Raw genomic sequence first — 24,550 nt, 5'->3', positions numbered from 1 at the left:
AGTGATGTGTGTACATGCTTAAGCCAATGAATGGAAGTGAGAGAGCTGAACTATATTGTACATAGATTAAACATCTTGTTTGCCAGGAAGAGAACATGAACCATTCTTTATCCTGGACACAATTAATAAATAATCTGAAGTGCTAATATTAAAATAAGTGTTCTTACATCTCAAGAGATTCTATATAGGTGTTCCCTCAATATTTACTTTATAATAATTTGCCTTTAACAGAAATTAAATTAAAAATGATTGACTAACAACGATGTCAAAGTATCTTTGACAAAGATGTCAAAGTACGTGTAAGGTATCTTTCTCCAAATGATGATACTGTAGATACCAAAATGTGACCAGAATAATCAATACTGTAGGAGGACAGAAGAGTAAACCGAAAAGGGGACTGAAATGTCAAATCCACCCAAATATTGTCCTGCACATTCATGCTAGTTTCTTGATAGGATGGAATAAGAAAGCGTGCTTCGTCTTGGGAAAACAGCACTGTTATAAAAACATGAATATGTCAGAGGTTGTAAGTTAGCTCTGACTGAGCAGTGATAACCTTTGAAGTACTTATTTGCAAAATTCAAACCATGTGTGGGCAGTGGCTTGCGAGCACACTCCTCTAAATTTTAGTCCAGCAGAACTGAGCTTTGCTGTCAGTAATTGAGAGAAATTAAAAGGTAAGATTTCTGCTTACTGGAAATAAGTCACGAACTGGCTTTGCATGTCGCTATTTTGGTCTGGCTAGCACATTTACTGGAAGACCTAATAGTAACCTCTGAAGAAATTCAGAATGAGGAAAAGAAATGATATTATTTCCATTTCAGATCTTTCCCTAAATGGCATGATAATGACAACTTGGTGGGGCTATGAGTATTTTAGATATGTAGGTACGTAATGCATTTGACTGGGTTGGAAGAATGTGTTTATGTGTCTCAGAGTACCAGGGTATAAAATTATGCCCACATTGGGAGATATCAAACATGAAAAAGTTCTGAACCATGTGCACCATTTCAAAATTATTAAAAAGAATTTTACTTGTTTCAGTTTTGATACCTAAATTCAGTTAACTAGTTTTGTCTGTCACATAAAGAGGTGATGATAAACAGGGTTGTAGCTGATGGTCTTTTAGTGTTAATATGTCCTTGATCAGAGCTGTCACATGGGATTACATAAAACGAGTATAGAAAACATTTTATCTTAGAGAATATTATTTATCTGACTCTACGGATGTGTCTGAGCATGTCTGTCCACATTTACCTGTAACCATTTTCCTTTACAAATCAAAATGACTAGCTCCTCAGACTCTATATCACTACACCTTGTTTCCTCTGGAACTTGTGTTTGCATTTCAAAGTGTATATCAGTTTCTTTGAGCTCTTATCCCTTTCTGGAAGAACAAGCTAAACCAGAGTCATCACCAAGCACAAAGTCAAGGGAAGAAGATAGACTAGAGTAACCATGAGGGACATCACAGGACACTGATTTCATAGTAGTGCTTTCCACATGGTAATTTCCATTATCTTACATTCATCTTTCAATAAGGAAACTGTAAAAATTTCAATAATTTTTAGTATACTCCCCATATACTCTCTTATTTCAGAGACAATTCTAATTGTTCCAATGTTTCTATAACAAGCACAAACTTTGCTACATACACACATTTTAGTTATCTTTACTATATACACACATATTTCCATTATCTTTACTATATACTATGTATCCTATATATATATACATATATATTATATATGTATATATATACATACTCTATATTCAGTGTATGTATTATATACTGAAACAGCGAACTGAACTTTGAAAAATGATACAGGTATCCAAAGAGTAAGTGGGAAAAAATTCAACATCAATGTTTTGGTTTTAACATGTCTATCATGAAGTTAGTATTTGCTAGATGTGTAAGTGGTACACTACTCCATAATATAATGTATTTTTAACATGAGAGATAAACAAACAACAGAGCAACAACAACAAAGTGATCATTAGATTGGTGATGAGCATGACATGAAAAGAGAAGAAAACAGAGGCCCTTAACTATAAGAACAGAAAGTCCACAGGCCCATGTCTTTGTGGAAATGGAGAATGTATGTATATGACATGCTGATTGGGTATACTCTAGAATACCTCTCCTCCTCCTCCTCCTCCTCCTCCTCCTTCTCCTCCTCCTCCTCATCCTCATCCTTCTTCTTCTCCTTCTCCTCCTCCTTTTCCTTCTCCTCTTATTCTGATTCTTTCTTTCTTCCTTCCTTCCTTCCTTCCTTCCTTCCTTCCTTCCTTCCTTCCTTCCTTCCTTCCTTCCTTCCTTTCTTTCTTTCTTTCTTTCTTTCTTTCTTTCTTTCTTTCTTTCTTTCTTTCTTTCTTTCTTTCTTCTTCTTCTTCTTCTTCTTCTTCTTCTTCTTCTTCTTCTTCTTCTTCTTCTTCTTCTTCTTCTTCTTCTTCTAACTTATTAAAGTCTTCCTTTTTAAGTATCTCACTCATTACTTGAATATATATTTATTGATCACCTTAACCAATGTGAAGTTTAGTGATTGTCACCTTGATACAAACCATATCTGAGATAAGGGAATCTTAATTGAAGAAATTGATCGCCTATATTAATTGGCCTGAAGGACAATTTTATTATTAATTAATGATGGATGTAGGAGCTCTCATCCAACTGTGGGAAGTGCCACCTTAGAATGTGGCTTATAGGAAAAGAGAGAATGAAAGACTTCATCTGCAGGTCAGATTTCTGAGTAGAGAAGTGGTTTATACCAGAGGCTTTTATATGTTATTTTCTTTTCTGAAGCCATCCACAGCTGTTATCAGTCAAGTCAACCTTCCCTTGGACAGTTTCCCAGTCTACCTAAGGCTTTAAGTAACTAGTACTTCAATGATCACTGAATAAATTAAAGATGCATTTATTTTTCATTTCTAAATATGTTTACTTCCTTCTTTCTTCCTCCTTTTGTAATTATTTATGTAGTTATTCCATGGCTTTCTTATAGATTACATTCCACTTCTTATAATGATAAAGCATGTATTTTTTATGTAGAGATGTTTGCCTGTGATGTGTGCATATATTTATCTTATGTGTACATTACCCATTTAGGGCAGAAAAGAGCATCAGACCCTGGAATTGGTGTTTTAGATGACTGTGAGACACCATGTGAAAGCTCAAATTTGAACCCTGGTCCACTGGAAGAGAGTAGTCAGTGTTCCCAACCAGTGAGCTACCTCTCTTTTCTTTATTATTTCTTAAATGTTGTCCCAGTTAAAAATTGGAGAAGTGCTTGTTCCTTTTGCAACTTTCATTCATATGTTTGTGTGCACCCATGTGTGCAAGTACAGGGAGACCACAGATTGATTTTCAGTGTCTTCTTACATTGTTCCCCATTTCAATTTTCTAGAGAGAATCTATCACTGAATGTTTACCTGACTGACTGAATAAATCTGGTTGCAAAAATGTTCAGATATCTTTTTATTTTTTGTCCCAAGGGCTGGGAATCCAGACATATTGTAAAATAAGTTTTGTTTGCTGCTTCTTTAAGTAAAATGTAGGTCCCCATATTTAGAAATCAAATACTTTATATGCTGAAGTTTATTCCCACTAGAGTTTCCGTTTTCAATAAAAGTTTTCCTGCAAGGTTAGTTGTTTCACTGACATTAAAACATGTTCTTTGTTCTTTTGATCTTGTCTGTCTTTCTTTTTTCCTTTTGTCTTCATCATATTCTCTGTTTCTTTGCTGCCTTCTCCCAATCCATCTCTGCCTTCAATTTCCTCTTCTTTCTCTTTCCCTCTCTTATTTTTCATCTTTATTTATCAATGTGTATGAGTATTAGTAATTTTTGTATACATGCCTTGTGAACACATGTGTATTTTATTCATTTCAAGTAACTATAATATCAACCAAAAATGTTTTGTAACTAGGTCAATAGATATGAGTATACAATAATGAATTAAGCATCAGTCTCCTAGCTCGTGACTAAAACCCATTATACACTTTCACAATATTGAAATTCTGTGTTTTGTATTGTTACAGAGTTGTGGGACTTAAAATACTAATCCCTTTAATTACTTTTGTGACAGAACATAGCAGAATATTCTAGGGTGGAGTGGGATAGAGATGTGTTGGGACATGTTATGTATAAAAGAGTTAAACAATCTTTCAGAGTAAAAAAAAATATGCATACAATTTTCTCCTGAACTATAGTTGGAGAATTCTATTTTCCAAATTAACTCACTGTTTAGAAAGATGTAAAGCAAATGTCAATGTATCCACTTGTCTGTCAGCCCTTTTGGAAGGAGACTAAAGACCTCTGCCATACAATTTAAATGAAATTTAACCAGTTCCATGAGAAAGAGTCACCTAGAATTTATTTTCTCAGCAGAAGCACACATGAATGGAGTGCCATCCTTGAACCCCATGCACTGGCTTTCAGATAGCATTTTCAAATAATTCAACTCTCACCACAGCACTGTTTCAACTGTAGAACTTCTTCTTTTTTTTTTTTTTAATCCCTGTTGCACCACAAAAATTCTGGGCTGAAAGAAATGTAACCAAGGTAGATACTTCTTAGTGGATCTCCTTAGAACTCAGACTTCAAGGTTTGGTGTTCACTCCTTTTAGGCAGGAAAGCCCTGAAACCTTTCAGTTGATATTTCACACTGAATGACAAGGAGTGCCATATAGGAGTTTTCCTCTTAAAAAAAAAAAAAAAAAACCCTTATTGGGAGATTCACATGTAAATGCACCTTGGAAAAAATAGACCAACATTGATATTTTTGCACTGTTCTGTCCTTGAACTCAGGCTATCCTACTTTGGGGGATAACTATTAGGTCTATTCTCAAACAAAGGCTGCATCTCAAGTTCAGGACTTAGAACTCCTACTGATGTAAAGCATGACCTTAGTCACTCTTCTCAGAGATACCTTCTGTGTCTTTTTAAAAGTATTTTTATATGTCAAGATTATCAAATGAACAGTCATCTCTATCCAGGAAACTTATGCCCATCATCTCTATTTAAAAGTGTGAAAAAGCTTGTGTTGGTTTATCTTCCTTGCTGTTTTAAACTTGCTTGAAAATATAAGCTTACTGATGTTGTAAAGGTCCTTTGGAGGGAAAGGAAAGATACTGTTCATCGTAGCCTCATGCCAGGCTTATATGTCATTTATAGAAATCTCAATTTCTTTAAGACAACTTATGCATTAATACTGTTTTTTCCATTTTTGAAAGCATAAAATTTAAATTATATTTTAGTTATCATTTTATTGAATAGAGTTCACTGAAAGATTATCAAACTAATTCATATTATTCTAAACAATAGAAAATATAGACTTATAAGTCAAATGCAACTTGAATTGGATTCAGTATCTTTAATTTTAATTGTACCATACTCTTTCCCAATGATTGAAAGCAAGCATATTTTCTTTGCACTGCTTACAATGGTATGAATTCTACCTTGGACAATACAAAAGCCTTGAAATAAAATAACCTCTAATTTTCAAAACATAATACTCACTGACATGAAACCTTTTCAACATACCATGGGGCCATTAGAAATACAGGATTTTTTTTTTTTTTTTTTTTTTTTTTTTTTTTTTTTTACAGATACTTATTTTCGTGACATCAGAAATAGCAAGGACCAAAGCAAACTTGTGTTTGTTTTGGATGTAGAAAAAGAGGACAACCAGAGATGAGAGATGCTGATGCTGGGAGCTGAGGGACAAAGAAAAATAGAAAGGAACTGATTGAGATAATGTATTGTTTTCAATATAGTAAGAAGTCTATGATATACTTTGTTTCCAAGTTGTAGGTATACCAGGAGAGGATCTGGAGTTGGGGTTAATACCCTATTCCCTCTCTTTTTATTGAAGGGGTATAAATTTGCTAACTGAGAGTGTCAGCTGTCAGCTTTAAACAAATCTAGAATCATTTAAAAGGAGGAGACCTCAGCCAAAGAACTGAAATGATCACCTATGGCCAGTATGGATGGCTATGTATAGATGATATTTTCTTATTTAATAATTAGTGTAAGGACTTATAGCCTCATACCTTTGTGGGTAGAACATTCATTGAAATGGAAGCTGAGTAAGCCAGGAGGAGCTAGCTAGTAAACAGTGTCTGTCTTTGTTCTCTGTTGCAGTTCCTGCCTCCAAATTTCTTTCTTGAGTTCCTGCCAGGGCTTTCCTTCTTGATGCTTTTGAACCTGTAGTCAGAAATAAACCCTGTCCTCCAGTAACTTGATTTTGAAAAGTATTATGTTTTTATAGCAAAAAGAAAAATAGAATAAGGGGGAAAGTGCTGAACTTTAAAGTTATTTAGTTTACTCTTGTAGCAAACAAGTATTGACCCATGTTGCCTAGAACTTAAAAAATGTCTAGGACAGGCAAGAACTCACTTATGTTTGACTTTAATCTACTACTTACATTTTTAACTAATTATGTCTTACTTTTGTAACCAGCTTAAACCAATCCATTTGCTTTTCCTTTATTTTATAAGTTTCTTGTAGCCTGTGGCTTTTTATCATTTCCTTGGAAGGACACTGTTGATTTTATTTTTGTGACAATAAAAATCTCGTGGTTGAAAGTGAGTTCAACCATCTCAGGATTTTTCCACTATAGCATTTGATGTTTTAAATTCTGTTTCCTTTAAAAACTGCGATATGTATTTATTTATTATTTTTTGAGAGTTTCATATATGTGTACTGTATTCCTTAGTGATGATTTACTTTTCTATCTGGCAGAGGTAATACTAACCACCAATTATCCTTCTCTCAGAGGAAGATGATATTTTGGTGTTCATATGCCTCATTAGATGTCTGAGAATTAAATACCTACAGAGAATCCTTTCAGTCCATGTTTTCCTAAATATTACCCCACACAATCTATAGAACTAGATGTAAACTGAAAGGGAGACTGCATTAGTTAGGGGCCTATAGAGTTACAGAACTAATAGAATAAATATCCATCTCTCTCTTTCTCTCTCTCTCTCTCTCTCTCTCTCTCTCTCTCTCTCTCTCTCTCTCTGTATATATATATATTTCACTATCTCTATCTCTGTTTCTATGTATCTCTAATATATATTATATTTGTTCATATATATGAATATATATAATGTATGTATATATTTGTTCAGTTAATCCAGAAATTGTTGGCTCTCCAAGAATTCAGTAATTGCTCAGTCCACAAGGTTGGATATCTCAGCTGGTCTTCATGATATGTTGGAATCCTAAAGAAGTTGATTCCAATAACAGCAAAAGAATAGATGTTATAGAAAGGTGAAGACATGCAGACAAAGGACCACAGCTTTCTTCTCCTATATCCTTATACAGATTTCCAGCAGAATATATGGCCCAGATTACAGATGTGTCTTTCTGTCTCAGTATCCAGTCTAAAGGCATGTGTCTTCCCTATGCAAAATCTGGATAAAAACTGGTTGGTATAAGGTCTGGACCAGACATGAATTCACACATTTCAAGCCAAGCAATTTATCTCTTATAGGTGTGCTTTCTTTCTGGTACATAATCTTTCTGGCTTATAGTTAATTCCAGACTTAGTCAAGTTGGCAACCAATAATAACTATCACTTAGAATTTAAACTAAGCATATTTTAATGAATGCAATGTAAAATACAATATATATTTAAAATTTAAGATACTATGATACCATATGGAAAATCAATGTTAGTAAACTAATTTATAAATATATTATACAAATATGTACAACTTATCTCCATCCACCAACTACTACTAAATTCTTGTTTGTAAATTAGAAACTTATCCCCCTCTTTTTCTAATAATAAAGTTAAAAGTTTCAAAAATGACTTTTGAAAACAATTATCTTCAAAAGAACAGCTTCTATGAAGCCAACAGTACTTTGCTTAGAAACAAAAGAGGTCACAGGAGTACCCACTTAAATTTAGTTTTCCCTGAAAGGAGGAATATGAGCTACTATTTTATTCTCACATGCAGAACAGAAATCTCCAAAAAAATTGTAAAAGTGTTTATAACCTTTTCCCCTTTACACCTGTCATCTTTGCTTCAAACTTTCCCATTCATTTCTGTTGAAATTTTAAGATCCATTAGAGAGCATCAAATGTTGTCAGCACTTAACAGCTATTAACGAATGAAATTATCTGCAGGTATCATCTTAGTACACAAAGCAAAAAAAAAAAAAAAATCCATTAGAAACTAGTTCAGAAGCAACAGACAGTGGAGAATCCCCTTTAGACTTCTGAAGCAGAGTCCAGGTCACAAGCAATATTTCTTTAACCTGTGCTAATTGACTGACTTGAATAGCTTCACTGTCAACTATTTCAGAAATCTTCATTGATCAGGCAAAAATGAATTTATTACTAAAGAACTGAAGAAGAAAGCACTGAATTGCTCTTGTTTTAATTGTGTAATACCAAAGAAATCAGGTGTAGATATTTATAGAATTGTAAAGTCTGTGCCAGAACAACTTATAAGGAAAGTTTTTTGGTTTGGTTTGGTTTTTTGTTTCTTTGTTTTTTCAGAGTGAGGATTTAAATAGTATCAGTCAACAATTACACTTGATCGTCACAACAAAGTGAGGGACATGAAGAAGTACTTCATAAGTACTCATGTGGCCAGTGACCTATCTTCTGTCTGGGAAGGGCACTATCTATCCAAGTAAGGATGCATTGCTCCTAAAACAGTAGGAAAACAGTGTATAGTATTATCAAGATAAAATCATTTTGATTCACCAAGATCACAAGAATCAACAAGATCATTGTTGTAAGGAGTTTTCAGTTTTAACTTTATGGTTAACTATTTGGAAATCCTCTAAAATTTATATTTCTAGGAACAGATTGATGAGTAGTCTGATAGATTAAGAATGGAATTGAAATTAATTTTACCTCTTAACCTGAAGTCTAAATGTGATTGTGAAAAACAGCTACTTATCTATTAGAAGGATTGGAGGTCATCAAGATGGACACTTTTCCTCATAGTTAGCATGTTGTAAACACAGGAACATGAACAACAAGAATCCTCATCCAGAGAGTGGAAGTTGGTCTGATGAAATGGATCATCAGGTAGAGTTATTTTCTGCTAAGTCTGATGACAGGAGTTCCTCTACTGGGATCCCCTCATAGAATTGTCCTCTGAACTCCATATATGGTTTTGTGGTATATGTACTACAAACACTTAAGAGAAAACTAAAATGTCTTTACAAAAACCAATGGAATCTGAGTAATCTATTATACTTATGATCAACCTGGAATATATTTAGTAGAAAAGCAAACCTAAAGAAATTACTATCTAGCTTGATAGATTCAAGCAAAAAGACAAGGCTATTATACTGATAGTATCTATAAGAATGAATACAATTAAGTCAGGAGGATAATTCTTCTCAACTAAAAATGGCCTCCCTTGAAAATTTAAAAGATTATAAGGCTGGCCTGAAATAGGTTAGCAAATGTTGTTTTAGTCACTATCTATCCTCATCATCTGAGTTTGGTCCATTTTAGTTTGTAATAAACTCTGATGGGTAATGATGATTGTCAAATTAGTAATTAATAAGTATAACATCACCTAGGAGACAAATTTCTGAGCATGTTTTTGAGAGAGTTTTCAGATTGGGTATTGTAGAAGGAAGACTCAGTATAAATATAGGCAGCACAATTCCAAGAACTGGGGACCCACTATAAAGTAAAATGAAGAAGTGAATGAGCCTTTATTTCTCGGATCCCTAACTGACAACAAAAGGCAGCCAGTAAAGTTGAGAAAAGAGAATGATTGAAGTCCTCAATAGTCAGTTTCTCTTGTCTGTTCTCACTGTACACAGATATGAAACATTAACCCTTGGACGATTCTTCCTGATCTCTATAAAAGGTATTGATATTCAAGTTGCAAGAGAAAAAATAATCATAAATATACCCTTGCATCTTTCAGATCACTGTCAGAGTAGACGTTACATGAAATGAATGTATTTCCTGATATCTTTCAATATCTTGATAGACTCAAAAGCAGAAGGCATTGATTTGACAGCCAGGAAAATGAAAGAGGCATCTGCAGAATTCAGTACCTCTGAACACTGGCAATCACTCTGGCATTTATCTCTTTCTTGACACAGTCCTTTCAGATGAGTCTCTGTTAATGGAGATATTGGCAAATAGAAAAACTCTGTAAAGGAATCAGCTGTAAACGCTCCAAAACAGTGAGGCAGGAAAAGAATAATGCAAGGCCTTGTAAAGGGAAATCTATTCTTTGTCAGATAAAACCAACCAAATGAACTAATCAATTGCAAACAGCGGTTACTCTGCATGAATAATGCATACAAAGGAGCTATGAAGTGGAGAATGGGGATATTTTACACACAGCCTATCGTTAAAGCTTTCAGAAACTAGAAAAAACTTTATAAATAAAAAATGAATATATAAAGAATGGAATTTTTGAATTGCTCCAGTTAGTAACCTGAGTTGTTTTTGTTCATTCTCTCCTTTTTGGAGAGGATGTCACATAGACCAAGTTCTTCAACTCCTAAGCCTCTTATAGTCACCCCTTAAGTGATTGGGTTAACCGGTTTGTACTACTGTATATAACTAATAAAACAATATTTAAAAAATTTCCAGAAAACAGAATTAATCATTCTTGAGCTCTCTGTTTTTAATATATGATAATATTGAATTTTTAAGAGACCTAATACTAAGTGTGGTTATAACACGTAAAACTGGAAGGTTTCTACAAAAAGAACAGCAGCAGCAGCAACAACAACAACAACAACAACAACAAAACAAAAAACACAAAAACAAAAAAAAAATACTGTATACAAGTCAGCTCCCTATTGCTTCTGTTACAAACTTCCACACACTTAGTGGCATAAACAATATAATTTATTATCTTTACCTCTTGAATCTCAAATTCTGAAACACTATTTGCAGAAATAAATTCAGGTGTTGCGTTCCTTTCTAAGACTCTACTGAATATCTCTTCTCTTTTTTTCAGAGCCTTCTACAGTGCCCTGATTCCTCAGTCAGTGGTTCTGTGCTTGATCTTGGAAATGGGTAGTTCGCTGTTACCACGCTACTTCCTTAAAACAACAGTTGCCATTACATTTTCTTCAAGAGTATCTTATAATATATCCTTCTCATCACAAAATCCTTAATATATTCACATCAGAATGCTTAATTTTGCCTTGTTAGGTAGCATAATTAGTGTTTTACAGAACTTTACTTTTAATAGCAAATTTGGAATAATAAATCCATTCCTTGGAGAAGAATCTTCATGACCTAAATGTAACTCACAGAGGAGCTTACTCATATGCACTACCACACTAGATTGAAATTTCCAAAAGAATAAGTTTTAGGAAACACACACATATAACTGCACACACTCACATACACACACACACATACACACATACACACATATACACACATACACACTCAGACACACATGCACACTCAGACACACATGCACACATACACACACACACTCAGACACACACGTGTATTCAAAGAAAAGGAAGCAATGGGAAGGTTTCGAATAAGGTACCTAAGTGGAGCTGGAAAAAGGTAAGGGGTGGGTTAAATTATGCAGTTCTATCAACTAAATCCATCCTTTTAAAAAATTAAAAAACTGATTTTCATATATATATTTCTAGCTGTTCCTGGGCTCCTACAAATGATTTTGATTATACCTTCAAGAATTGTACTTGTAAAATGAATATAAATTTAGAACACTTGAAACATGGAGTAACATACAAGTGATAGGTGGTGGTGAGTTTGAGTGTCTGTGCTGTGGGATGGACAGAGGAGAAAATGGTCATGGTCATTAGCATCTCACTCTCACATCCTGCCCTCTAGTGAAAAATCACAACACATTTTTTTTTTAAATGAGGAGGAAAAGCTCTTTTCCTCTATCTTATCAGTTAAAATACATTTTTTATGAGTTCCAAAGGACAACTGCCAAGATTCATGCTTATAAACTTTAGGACTGAAGTTTTGTTTTGTCTACTCTGGGGATGTCAGTCCATTGGTTTATCTGTAGTGTGAGGAAAATTATACGATACACATGTTGTATTTATTTTCTATTAAGACACTGCACATATACTCTAACTCTTCACAGCTAGTCTAACACAGCAATTGCTAGTCTAGCACAAGTGTACTTCTGAGTGTCTGTGTCCTGGAAAGCTTTATTTTATATCTTCAAATTTTTATAGTGTAACAGCTAGCACTGTATGAATTTACCGTAAATATAGGAGAATGAAAGCTATAACCTTGAAGTTTGGGAAAAATAGTTCATAAAAAAATAGAGTATTTGTTCAGAACCAGGACATATTTTTTCTGTCATATGCATATATATATATATATATATATATATATATATATATATATATGCTTCAGATTATATTAGTGTCAATTCCAATACTATAAACATAGAGAACTAAAGTCTTTGAACACAAGAGCTCACAATGTTTAGTGAAAATAGTAATAAGAGGATGACTGTGCTTTTGTGTTTTAATTGTTACTCTGGTGAGTGTGTGTGCAGGTGTGTGTGTGTGTGTGTGTGTGTGTGTGCATGTCTGTGTCACTGCTATTGTACACCGGCAAAGTGGGAAAGTTACACAGTATCATAGAAAAGTCATCCTCGAAGTTCAATTTCTTGTTTGTAACCCTGGCTGTCTTAAAATTCACTTTGTAAACCAGGGTGGTCTAGATCTCAGATATACAGAGATATCTCTGCCTCAGTTTCCCAAATGCTAGAAGTGGGTCTTTAATGAATCGTTGCACATTTTTTACGAGTACTATTGTGGGAGAGGACCATCAACTTGTGGTACTGTGGTGGTTATTGCCCAGTCTCCTGCTAAGTCACTTAGGGTCTGGGGTTACAGCTTTGTACACCTAGATGACAGTAATATTCTGAATTGAAATAAATAATTTTATATATTATCTTCTTCTTTATGCTCTTTTTTAAACTTTATTAGATATTTTATTTATCTACATTTCAAATGTTATACCTTTTCCTCATTTTCCCCCTGGGACCATCCTCTGATACTTATGCTGCTGGAGACATGGATTGGTTGTTTAGTCCCTGGGAGCTCTGGCTGTACTGGTTAGTTCATATTGTTGTACCTTCTATAGGGCTTCAAACCCCCTCAGCTCCTTCAGTCCTTTCTCTAGCTCCTCCATTGGGTACCTTTTGCTTAGTATAGTAGTTGGCTGAGAGCATCCCCCTCTGTATTTATGAGGCACTGGCAGAGCTTCTCAGGAGACAGCTATATCAGGCTCCTATCAGCAAGCACTTGCTGCTATATGCAATAGTGTCTGGAACTGGTAAGTGTATATGGTATGGATGCCCAAGTAGGGCAGTCTCTGGATGGCTTTTCCTTCAGTCTCTGTTCTATACTTTGTCTCTGTCTCCTCCATATTTCCCTCCCCCCACACACACATACTTCTAAGAAAGACTGAAGTATCCACACATTGGTTTTCTTTCTTCTTGAGCTTCACATGGTCTGTGAATTATATCTTAGGTATTTCTAGCTTCTGGGTTAGTATCCATTTTTCAGTGAATGCATACCATGTGTGTTCTTTTGGGATTGGGTTACCTCACTTCGGATGATATTTTCTAGTTCCATCCATAATGCTTAAGAATTTCATGAATTCGTTGTTTTTAATAGCTAAGTAGTACTCCATTGTGTAAATGTACTACATTTTCTGTATCTATTCCTCCATTGAGGGATATCTGGGTTCTTTCCATCTTCTGGCTATTATAAATAAGACAGCTGTGAACATAGTGGAATATGTGTCCTTATTACATGTTGGAACATCTTCTGGGTATATGCCCAAGAGTGGTATGGCTGGGTCCTCAGGTAGTACTATGACCATTTTTCTGAGGAACCACCAAACTGATTTCCAGAGTGGTTGTACCAGCTTGCAATCCCACCAGCAATGGAGGAGTGATCCTCTCTCTCCGTATCATAGCCAGCACCTGATGTCTCCTGAGTTTTTGATCTTAGCCATTTTGACTGGTGTGAAGTGGAATCTCAGGGTTATTTTGATTTGCATTTCCCTGATTACTATGGATGTTGAACATTTCTTTAGGTATTTCTCAACCATGTGAGATTCCTCAGTTGAGAATTCCTTATTTAGCTCTGTACCCCATTTTTAATAGGATTATTTGACTCTCTGGAGTCTAACTTATTGAGTTCTTTGTATATATTGGATATTAGGTCTCTATCAGATGTAGGATTGGTAAAGAAGTTTTCCCAATTTGTTGGTTATTGTTTTGTCCTGTTGACAGCGTCCTTTGCCTTACAGAAGCTTTGCAATATACTTTCCACTTACACAGTTGTACCCAGATCACCTTTACAATCCTATTCAGCCAAACCCTTATACTTTGTTTTGTTTTTTGTTTCTTCAAGACAGGGGTTTCTCTGTGTAGCCCTGGCTGTCCTGGAACTCACTCTGTAGTCCAGGCTGGCCTTGAACTCAGAAATATACCTGCCTTTGCCTCCCAAGTGCTGGGATTAAAGGGGTGCACCACCACCACCCGGCCCTCATACTTTCTTGCTTTCTGTCTCATTAGAAAACCAACTGACATTAAAAAAATAAAATAATACATAACAATAAAATGAGATAGAATGAAAACAAATTAACTTGATCAGATAAAAACACAAAACCCAAACCAAACCAAAAAAAAAAAAAAAAAAAACAAATGATCAAACAAACAAACAAAAACACGTAATAGAAATGTTGGGGGCATAGAATCCAAAGTAAAAGCACCAGAAACCCATGTAGATGCAGGCCACACATTCATATATACACAAACTCCCTAAAAATTTTAAAACCAGTAACCATATATGTAAAAGACTAGTAAGGTTGAAAAAGAATGCCCTGACAAAGACTGATGAGACCAAATCCCTCCAGAAATTCCAGTGAATTAATTTTGTGTTGATCATCTATTGCAGGGAATGTTGACTGTCCTTAAGTGTTATTTGTATAACAAGTGGGACTCCATTGTTGAAAACTAAATTTTCCTTTGCAAACAATTAGCAATTGGAAACTGTTTCTGAGTTGGAGGTGGGGTTTGTGTCTACCTCTGTGCTCAGAGGTGGGAACCCATCTGGCGCAGACCTGTGTAGGCCCTGTGGAAATTTCCACATTCTCTGAGAGCTCATATGTGTTTCAGTTCTATTCTGCCTAGCTCTTATTACCTTGGTGCCTCCCATCTCCACGGACTCTTATAATCATTCTGCCTCCTCTTCCATAGGGTTTCCTGGGCCTCCTCAGGGAGAGATTTGATGGAGACATCCTAATATAGGACTTAATCTTCCATTTCTCATTCTTTGTATAATGTCCGGTTATAGGTCTCCATATTTGTTCTCATCTGCTGCGTGAGGAAGCTTCTCTGATGATGGTTGAAAAAGACACTTATCTAAAAGTATAGCTGGATGTCCTTTGTAGTCATTTTATGGCTATGTTCCTTCAGCAGAACAGTACTATTTGTTTTTCCCTTAGGTCACTGGTATATCCAGTCTTAGATTCTTAGGTACCCCACACAGTCTTAGCCATGTATTCCAACTCATAGACTCTGCAATAATTCCAAACAGATATTGGTTACAACCATAACTTCTGGACTACTATCAATGTACCTTAAAGATAGGTCACTATTGAATATCACAGAGTTTGCAGCTGGGTTGGTGTTTACATTTCTTTTTTTTTGTGGTCTTATGCCGTGTACCTTCCAGTTCTGTGAACAATAGTTAGTAGGGGTGAAGGCTGTAGGTTGGCACCAGCTCAACTTTTCTGTTATCAGTGAGTTTTATAGTTATTGTTATATATGTCTGTGTAGGTATTCTCTTCAGCAATAGAAACTTCCCATCAGTTTGTGGATAGCAATCAATAGCCTTGATAGTCACCTGCATTGTTTGATGCTTTCCATAAAATCTCTTTGGCCAAAAAGTCAATTAGATCTAACTCATTCCTGGTACTGAAATTTTTATTGGCTGGTGAGAAATATCTGGTTGAAACAGTCTTTTGCTTAATTTGGCAATTTTATTCAATTCATATAAATATATACATACATATGTAATGATGGAAATATATATATATATATATATATATATATATATATATATATATGTATATATATAATTTTAAGAAGCTTCAACTTTAGTAGAATTCTGCAAGACCCATCAAATGAGCTTTAGTTTTATGTGTTCCTACTTGTATTCCCTCTATAATCCAACTCTCCCTTCCTCCTCCCTGTTTGATCCACCAACTATCTAGTATATTTCTTCTTCCTAGGGAAATCTTTTCTTCCCTCCTAGTCCCTTATTCTATACTTAAGTTATGTAGTTATACTGACTGTAGCCTGCTTTTCAAAGACTTAACAGGTAACTTCCACATATAAGTGAATATATGCCATATTTATTTTTTGGGTTCTTGTTTACCTCAATCTGGATGACGTTATATTTTAGATCCACCCATTTACCTTAAATTATATGATTTTGTGGTTTTGACAGATAAGTACCCTACCGCTGTGTAAATGTATCACTGTTTTAAAGTAACCAAAAAAAAAAAAGACTATTACCATGATTATAATTTGTTCCATTTTAAAACTCAATATTTTTTATGCTTGTTTTCTGTGTCTACAAAATTAAAAATAATTCTTCAATAAGCCTTTAAATAAGTATTTGTCAGTATCTGTGATCTTTGAGGATACACATTTTTAAGGCACTATTACAAAATTTGTCCCCATGAAGAGTTTATATTGTTTTATAGAACTAAGCAACGTAATTCTCCCATTCTACCTTCTTCTTCATCTCTCTGTAACACTTTTTCTGTTTCTCTTTCCTTGGAAGAACCTTGCTCTTCCCTGGTTCTTTACTAGTTCCCTTCAGATTTTTTCTATATTTCTACAACAAGGAATTACCTGAGAGCTAAGGGATTTGTAGGAAGTGTAGAACTAGAATAGTATAATATGTGTAAAGATGTTGTTGTAAAACTATACTTCAGATATATTGGAAGATGGATTTTAAAGCTACAAGGTTAATTTGGAATTCAGCTTTTTGAAACCTTTGATTCTGGAATGCCAAGTACATGTACACTCTAAAAATCTGGATTCTAGCTTTACTTTCAGTACATTTGAATATTTTAATTGCTATAAAAATTCTTATTATCTTCTGGTAGAATTAATTACTTGGTTTTAGAACTACTAATATTTTACTTCTATATGTAGATAATTGTAGGGGAGAAAGGATAATATTTATTCTACAACTTTCATGTTGTTTTTTATTCTCCACCCCAGAAATAGAAAATTAAATGTCTCCTTCTCTGATTTAATTTTTATTTCCAAAATAAAGTGCTTGTAAATTTCAGTGAACCTGGCTAAATACAAAGAGCAAGTTCAAGATAAATCTATAGAATCAATATTTATGAGTCTTTGAGTCAGATTGTCATTTAGATACTTCAGTAAAGACAAAGAATTGACATAACACATTTTCCTTTCTGACAATATTCTTTTTTTGATGTTCACACATGAATTCATTTAATACACTTTGTAAATAAATCAGAGATGCACTCATGCACTCCCATTAATACATGTACAAGTTTATCTTATGAAATTTGTCACCCTTTAATTATGATATATCCCTTATTTTTGATGTATTTTTATTTTATTCGATATATTTTTTACTTACATTTCAAATTATTTCCCCTTTTCTGGTCCCCCACTCCCTGAAAGTCAAATATGCCCCCTTCCCTTCCCCTGTTCTCCCACCCACCCCTTCCCACTTCCCTGTTCTGCTTTTGCCTATCAGAACCTTAGTACCTTAGTACCATTATGTTTGGTATTATTTTCTAACAGGTAATCTAAATCATCCAAATCATATTTTCAAAGTACCATGTAATGGACAGAAAGCCATATAAAATATTTTCATCTCATTTTGACATCTTTGAACAATAGGATGTGGACACAATCCAATGCAATATATCAGCTTTTACTGCAGTATTTGAACTCATGCATTTTGAGTGACATTATATTGGCCCAGAAAATATCCTATATAGCTCTTTCATTTTGCAAGCTGCTGATCTTTTGAATGTTCTCAAAGAATCTCTATGACAATGAAAAAATAATCTCATATTTTACCAAAATATATGCCATTGTTGAAATTTTGTTCTTTTTTCTAAATATATCTGTGTTTTACTATCTTTCATTTTTAATTTTTTAAGCAATGGTATCATGCAAGAATTTACACATAGGCTTGGACAAGTCATAACCTTCATGAATAGCTTGTACACATGACTATTTTCCATTAATGTAGCAATCTGAACATTGTGAGAGTTTAAAATAATGGCCAATATTTATTTGATTTTCATTCCTATTGATCCATGTGCAAGGAAACTTTAATAGTCTCTAGGGTGATAATTAAGTTCATTTAAGAATGAGAAGTATTGGCATCCATACAACAAATAGTATTACAATAGAAAAAAAAGGCTAATCCATGACAGAATCAGTTTATTTTAAATAAAATGAAAGTATATGAAACCAGTATCTGTCTACCGATTATTTAACAAGGAAATGGTAGCTTTCTTTGAGATTGTAGAATAATAGATTCAAAATGGAAATTATAGGAAAGTAATATATATCAGTGAAGGTATTCTGAAACTAAAGATTGTGGTTTAATGACACATATGTATTCCATAGATTATTATGAGCAGTAACCTACTCTGTTACCTCAGTGTCTACTAAAATTGGCCTGTAGAATATCTTCATAAAAGAAAAGAATTCTCAGGAGTATTTATCCACTGAAATTAAATGGTTGAGAAGCCTTTAGGGTATATTAACTTCTGGATTCAGGAGTATAAATTTCTTTGTAGGAGATTATTTTCCTCTACAATTCACCCAAAGAGCAGCATGAATCTAAACACAGCATTTACATACATATATTTTCATACATATAAATGTGTAACACAAATGTTGTACACATCAGCTGAAAGTAATCAATAAAGCAAAGCAGCTGCTCATCTTTCTACTTCACAATCTAGACATATCATACATAAAATTTGAAGTAGCTTAGCACATTCATAGTCCTCCTGCTGGAGTATAAGGAATTTGTCTATTTAATGTAATGTGTGCATGAAATTAACTTTATCCTTTCAGAGGAGTGAATGATAAAGCAGTAGAGCTATTCACACTGAATGTGAGGAGAGAAGTCATTGTATTAGAAATGTAAAAAATTTCTCCACACCCTCTCCAACACCTGCTATCTCCTGAATTTTTAATCTTAGCCATTCTGACTGGTGTAAGGTGAAATCTCAGGGTTGTTTTGATTTGCATTTCCCTAATGACTAATGAAGTTGAGCATTTTTTAAGATGCTTCTCCGCCATCCGAAGTTCTTCAGGTGAGAATTCTTTGTTTAACTCTGTACCCCATTTTTTAATAGGGTTGTTTGGTTTTCTGGAATCTAACTTCTTGAGTTCTTTATATATATTGGATATTAGCCCTCTATCTGATGTAGGATTGGTGAAGATCTTTTCCCAATTTGTTGGTTGCCGATTTGTCCTCTTGATGATGTCCTTTGCCTTACAGAAACTTTGTAATTTTATGAGGTCCCATTTGTCAATTCTTGCTCTTAGAGCATACACTATTGGTGTTCTGTTCAGAAACTTTCTCCCTGTACCGATGTCCTCAAGGGTCTTCCCCAGTTTCTTTTCTATTAACTTCAGAGTGTCTGGCTTTATGTGGAGGTCCTTGATCCATTTGGATTTGAGCTTAGTACAAGGAGACAAGGATGGATTAATTCACATTCTTCTGCATGCTGACCTCCAGTTGAACCAGCACCATTTGTTGAAAAGGCTATCTTTTTTCCATTGGATGTTTTCAGCCTCTTTGTCGAGGATCAAGTGGCCATAGGTGTGTGGGTTCATTTCTGGATCTTCAATCCTGTTCCATTGATCCTCCTGCCTGTCACTGTACCAATACCATGCAGCCCTAATTATAATTGCCAGGTGCTGGAAAGAACCCAGGTATCCCTCAACAGAAGAGTGGATGCAAAAAATGTGGTATATCTACACAATGGAGTACTATTCAGCCATTAGAAACAATGAATTCATGAAAGTCTTAGGCAAATGGATGGACCTAGAGAACATCATACTAAGTGAGGTAACCCAGACTCAAAAGATGAATCATGGTATGCACTCACTAATAAGTGGATATTAACCTAGAAACCTGGATTACCCAAAACATAATCTACACATCAAATGAGGTACAAGAAGAAAGGAAGAGTGGCCCCTTGATCTGGAAAGACTCAATGAAGCAGTATTCAGCAAAACCAGAATGGGGAAGTGGGAAGGGGTGGGTGGGAGGACAGGGGGAGAGAAGAGGGCTTACGGGACTTTTTTGGGAGTGGGGGGGGGCTAGGAAAGGGGAAATCATTTGAATTGTAAATAAAAAATATATCGAATTAAAAAAAAAGAAAAAAATGTATAAAAAGGCATCCTGAAAAAAAAAACAAAAAGAAATGTAAAAAATATTTAAAATTCTAACTATATTAAATAGCAGCTTGAGAAGGGTTAAATATGGTATGTACATATTTTAAATATTAACTTTTGGCTCATAGATCCACATATATTTGTTGATAATTGTGACTATAAACTTTAGAACACAGGAGTTAATGGGAAATATGGGTCCCTGTAGCTTTGCAGCAAGATTCTAGGATGTGAATTTGTCCTTGCATACTCTCTTGTTCTAAATGTTCTACATAGCTGTTCTTGGGAACCAAATGCCCAAGTGTACTCTCAGCCTGCTGGAAATGCTTTCAATTGGCTAAAAAGTTTTTTAACTAGACATTTCTTCTGGGCTCTCCATAACACGCACTTGTAGTGTTGCTTTTAAATTTCTATTTTCTCACTACTTTTTTTTACCTAATATTCAAAGAATAAAATTTCTACATTAAATATGTTAGTTAATAACTTTTGTATAGGTTACAGGGTCATAACATTATTTATGAGATGTCTGGGAGAAGAGTAAGAAGGCATACATTCCTCAGAATGAATCCAATATAGACCACCATGAATGGGTCAATCATTTCTTATATCTGTGTTTATCATTGTGCCTCTCTGGTTTATTCTATGTCTACTGTACAGACTGTATTAATATGTGCCAACCAAGAGCCTGAGGGCTCTTTACTTCACAACTGCTATGAGATGACCACAGGTAGGCTTACACAATCATTTCTCTTAGATCTTTTCATTCATTCTATGACTAAAAGTGAAAGTTTTCTCCTGTGACAGGATTTAATTATAAACATTTGACTTGGAAGTACTCTCCCAACCCTTCTTTCTCCTCTCTGTCTCTCTTTTTCTTAGACTTGATTTATGTCTGTCATAAGGCAGAAGATATTTTGTACTTACTGTATCATTGTTGTCTCTAAGGACACTTTACCCTAGATGGGGAAAAATGTTCAATTACCATTAATATGTATTTATTTCCCAAAGAGTTCTCTTCAAATAGTTTCCAAGAGCCTTTTTTCTTTACCAAAGCTATCTGCACACTATTTTTGAATATCCATCTTTTTTATTAAAAAGTAATCATTTTTTGTATGTACTCCATATAAAGCTATATATAATATATATGTAATACTATATATTTTTTCCTATAATTTTATAATGAGTTTTAGTCACTTTGTGCCACATTTTGCTCTTTAATCCCAATGCTTCTCATGCCAAAAGCCTTCTTCCCATAAGACCTCATCTTGCTGTTATTACTATTTCTGTGTGGCCCACTGAGTTTAATTAAGTTTTTTCCTTAAGCATCAGTGAAATTTATTTTCTGGAGCAAGGTAAAATTTATCAGTGGAATACCACCGAAGAAAACGACACTTCCTTCTTCAGCAAAAGTTAACTTCAAGGATAGATGAGCAGTCCTGGTCATCTTTTAATGAACGTTCAATTCGCATGCAAAATAATTCAGTTGTTGTAATCAAATTATTCATTTCACAACTACTCAGTTCATGCACTGACTGATACAGGTACATGCACTTGTTTATCATGCATGAAATAAGTGTTTCTGTGTGACCTCAAACTGATATCAATAACTCCTTGTATTGGTTTGTATATGATTGACCCAGGGAGTGGCAATATTTGAAGGTGTGGCCCTGTTGGAGTAGGTCTACACTTGTTGGAATGGGTGTGTCACTGTGGGTGTGGGCATTAAAACACTCATTCTAGCTGCCTGGAAGCCAATACTCTGCTAGCCACCTTCAGATGAAGATGTAGAACTCAGGTCCTCCTGAACCACGTCTATCTGGATGCTCCTGCCTTGATAATATTGGACAGAACCTCTGAACCTGTAAGCCAGCCCCAATTAAATGCTGTCCTTTAGAAGACTTGCATTCGTCATGGTGTCTGTTCATGGAAATAAAACCCTAACTAAGACAGAAGTTGGTACCAGGGACTGGAATACTGCTATGATAGGCCTGACCATGCTTTTGTTTGGAGGAATGTGAATTGTAGGACTTTGGAAAGTAGTGGAATGCTTTGTTGGGCTAAATGGTCTATCCTCGTAGGAATATGGAATACTTTGTTGCTGAGTATGATTTGAACTGTGCAGACCTGGCCCAGGGAGGTTTCAGTGGAGAAGAATTTCAGAATGTGGCCTAGAGACTGTTTTGTGGTATTTTGGTGAAGAATATGACTGGTTTTTGCCCTTGTCTGAATAGTCTGCCTGAGGTTAAGGTAAAGAGACTCAAATTGCATTGAAAAAATGCCCATCATAAACTTTGTTTACTGATTAATACTCATGAAGAGGATTTTAAACTAGCATAGTAAACTTAGAAAGGAAAAAAATATAAAATATATGGTTCCAACATTAATGGGGTACCAGGAAGTGAAATGGAGCTGAATCCTGTATCCAAGCAGATAACAAATTAAGGGAGTGGTACTTTGGGGCAAGATTCTACCTAGATAAATTTAGATCTTGGTGTAGTGGTACACACCTTTAATCTCAGGAGATAAAACCATACAGATCTCTGAGTTCAAGGTCAATCTACAGAGCAGATTCCAAGAAAGCCAAGCTTATGCAGAGAGGGAGTTAGAAAACAGAAAACTGGTAATAAAATAAGGAGTAGGGTAGGGTGCGCAGGGGTGTATGCTCCAGCTCCTGCAAGCTGCAGAACTCAGAAATTTTGGCCATGGGGCTCTGGCTTTAGAAAAATAGAAGGGACTATTGGGACAATTGATGCTGGCTAGCTGGAGCTAAGAAATTGGTGGTGATTAAGTAGAAACCAGCATCACTGAGGGCAAATCTTCTGAGAAGTGTTATCTGAGAGCACAAAGAAGCTGTGTTCCAGAGATAGCCAAGGTTGGAACTCATGCTGCAGCTGTACTTGGCAATCTGTAAGAGGAGGTGGGAGTTCAGAATATGTAGAACTCTTAGCTCTGCCTGCACCATGCCTGCCTGGTTGCTTCCATGCTTCCTCCTTGATAATAATGGACAAAGTCTCTGAACCTATAAGCCAACACCAATTAAATTTTGTCCTTTATAAGACTTGCATTGGTAATGGTGTCTATTCACAGTAGTAAAACCCTAAGACACTCTTAATGCAAGATTAGTCTAAGTCAAACATCTGGCATAGAGGTGTGAAAAGATGGTTGGATTTAACTATGAGTAGATACAGCCAATAGAAATAAAAAAAAAAAAACAGGACATGGTATTAAGAATTTTAGTCAAACCATTATAGCAATGCTATTGTGATAGTGTATAAAAGCACTGAGTGAATCAGTGAGCTTATAGATTCATACTTGATTTTAGTCATGCAAAATAAACTTCCTTAGTTTCTTAATTAGTAGAAAGCTTTTGAAAAGAGCTCTTAGAACCTCCCTGCTGACCTCAGAGAAGCACATTCTCAGGAGTTCTAAAGCTACCAGCAAATGAACTTGGAAACAACTATGAGACTGTGGAATAGGGTCTAAAATTTCATATTGGATTGTAGCCTCAGTAAAACCATTACTATGGCCATATGAGAGTCGAGAAACAGCTAAGCCTTGCCAGGACCACGAACTCATTTAAACTGGTAGATAAGAAGGGGACGTAGACTAAACTGCTAGTTGCATGTAGTTAGTTTTATACCTTGCCTCCACAACGGGAATCATTTCTAGTGCATGCAAAGTATGTTTATTATTTCATATACTGTTCTGTGTTCTCTCTTCTAGCCCCAAGACTCTAAATTTTCTAGGCACTGCCATGCCTTAGTTCAATGAGAAAAAAGAACATTATCCAAGATAAACTATCACTAGTTTCTATGATACATTTGTTAAGTACCTGTGTCTGATTGTAGCAAGTCTTTGCTACTTGGTGGGTTCTTTCTTTTCCCACCCTGGGAAAAGCAGTTTCACTCTCTACCCCTAGACAGGAGAGAAAGAAGGTAAAAGGGGGAAGAGAGATAGAAATCCCTGAATCTAATTTCTTTCCTTTTGTTTCTTACATGAGTGTGACTACTAATAAACTGCAACTATACATAAAAACCCTGAGAAACCAACAACCTTGTCTACTAGGGCTCTGGAATGTATATACATTCTGAAAAGTT

Source organism: Apodemus sylvaticus, chromosome 6 (assembly GCF_947179515.1).
Source record: "Apodemus sylvaticus chromosome 6, mApoSyl1.1, whole genome shotgun sequence".
Classification (NCBI taxonomy): domain Eukaryota; kingdom Metazoa; phylum Chordata; class Mammalia; order Rodentia; family Muridae; genus Apodemus; species Apodemus sylvaticus.
The sequence above is the reverse complement of the archived record's forward strand: the minus strand, read 5'-3'. Positions refer to the sequence as shown.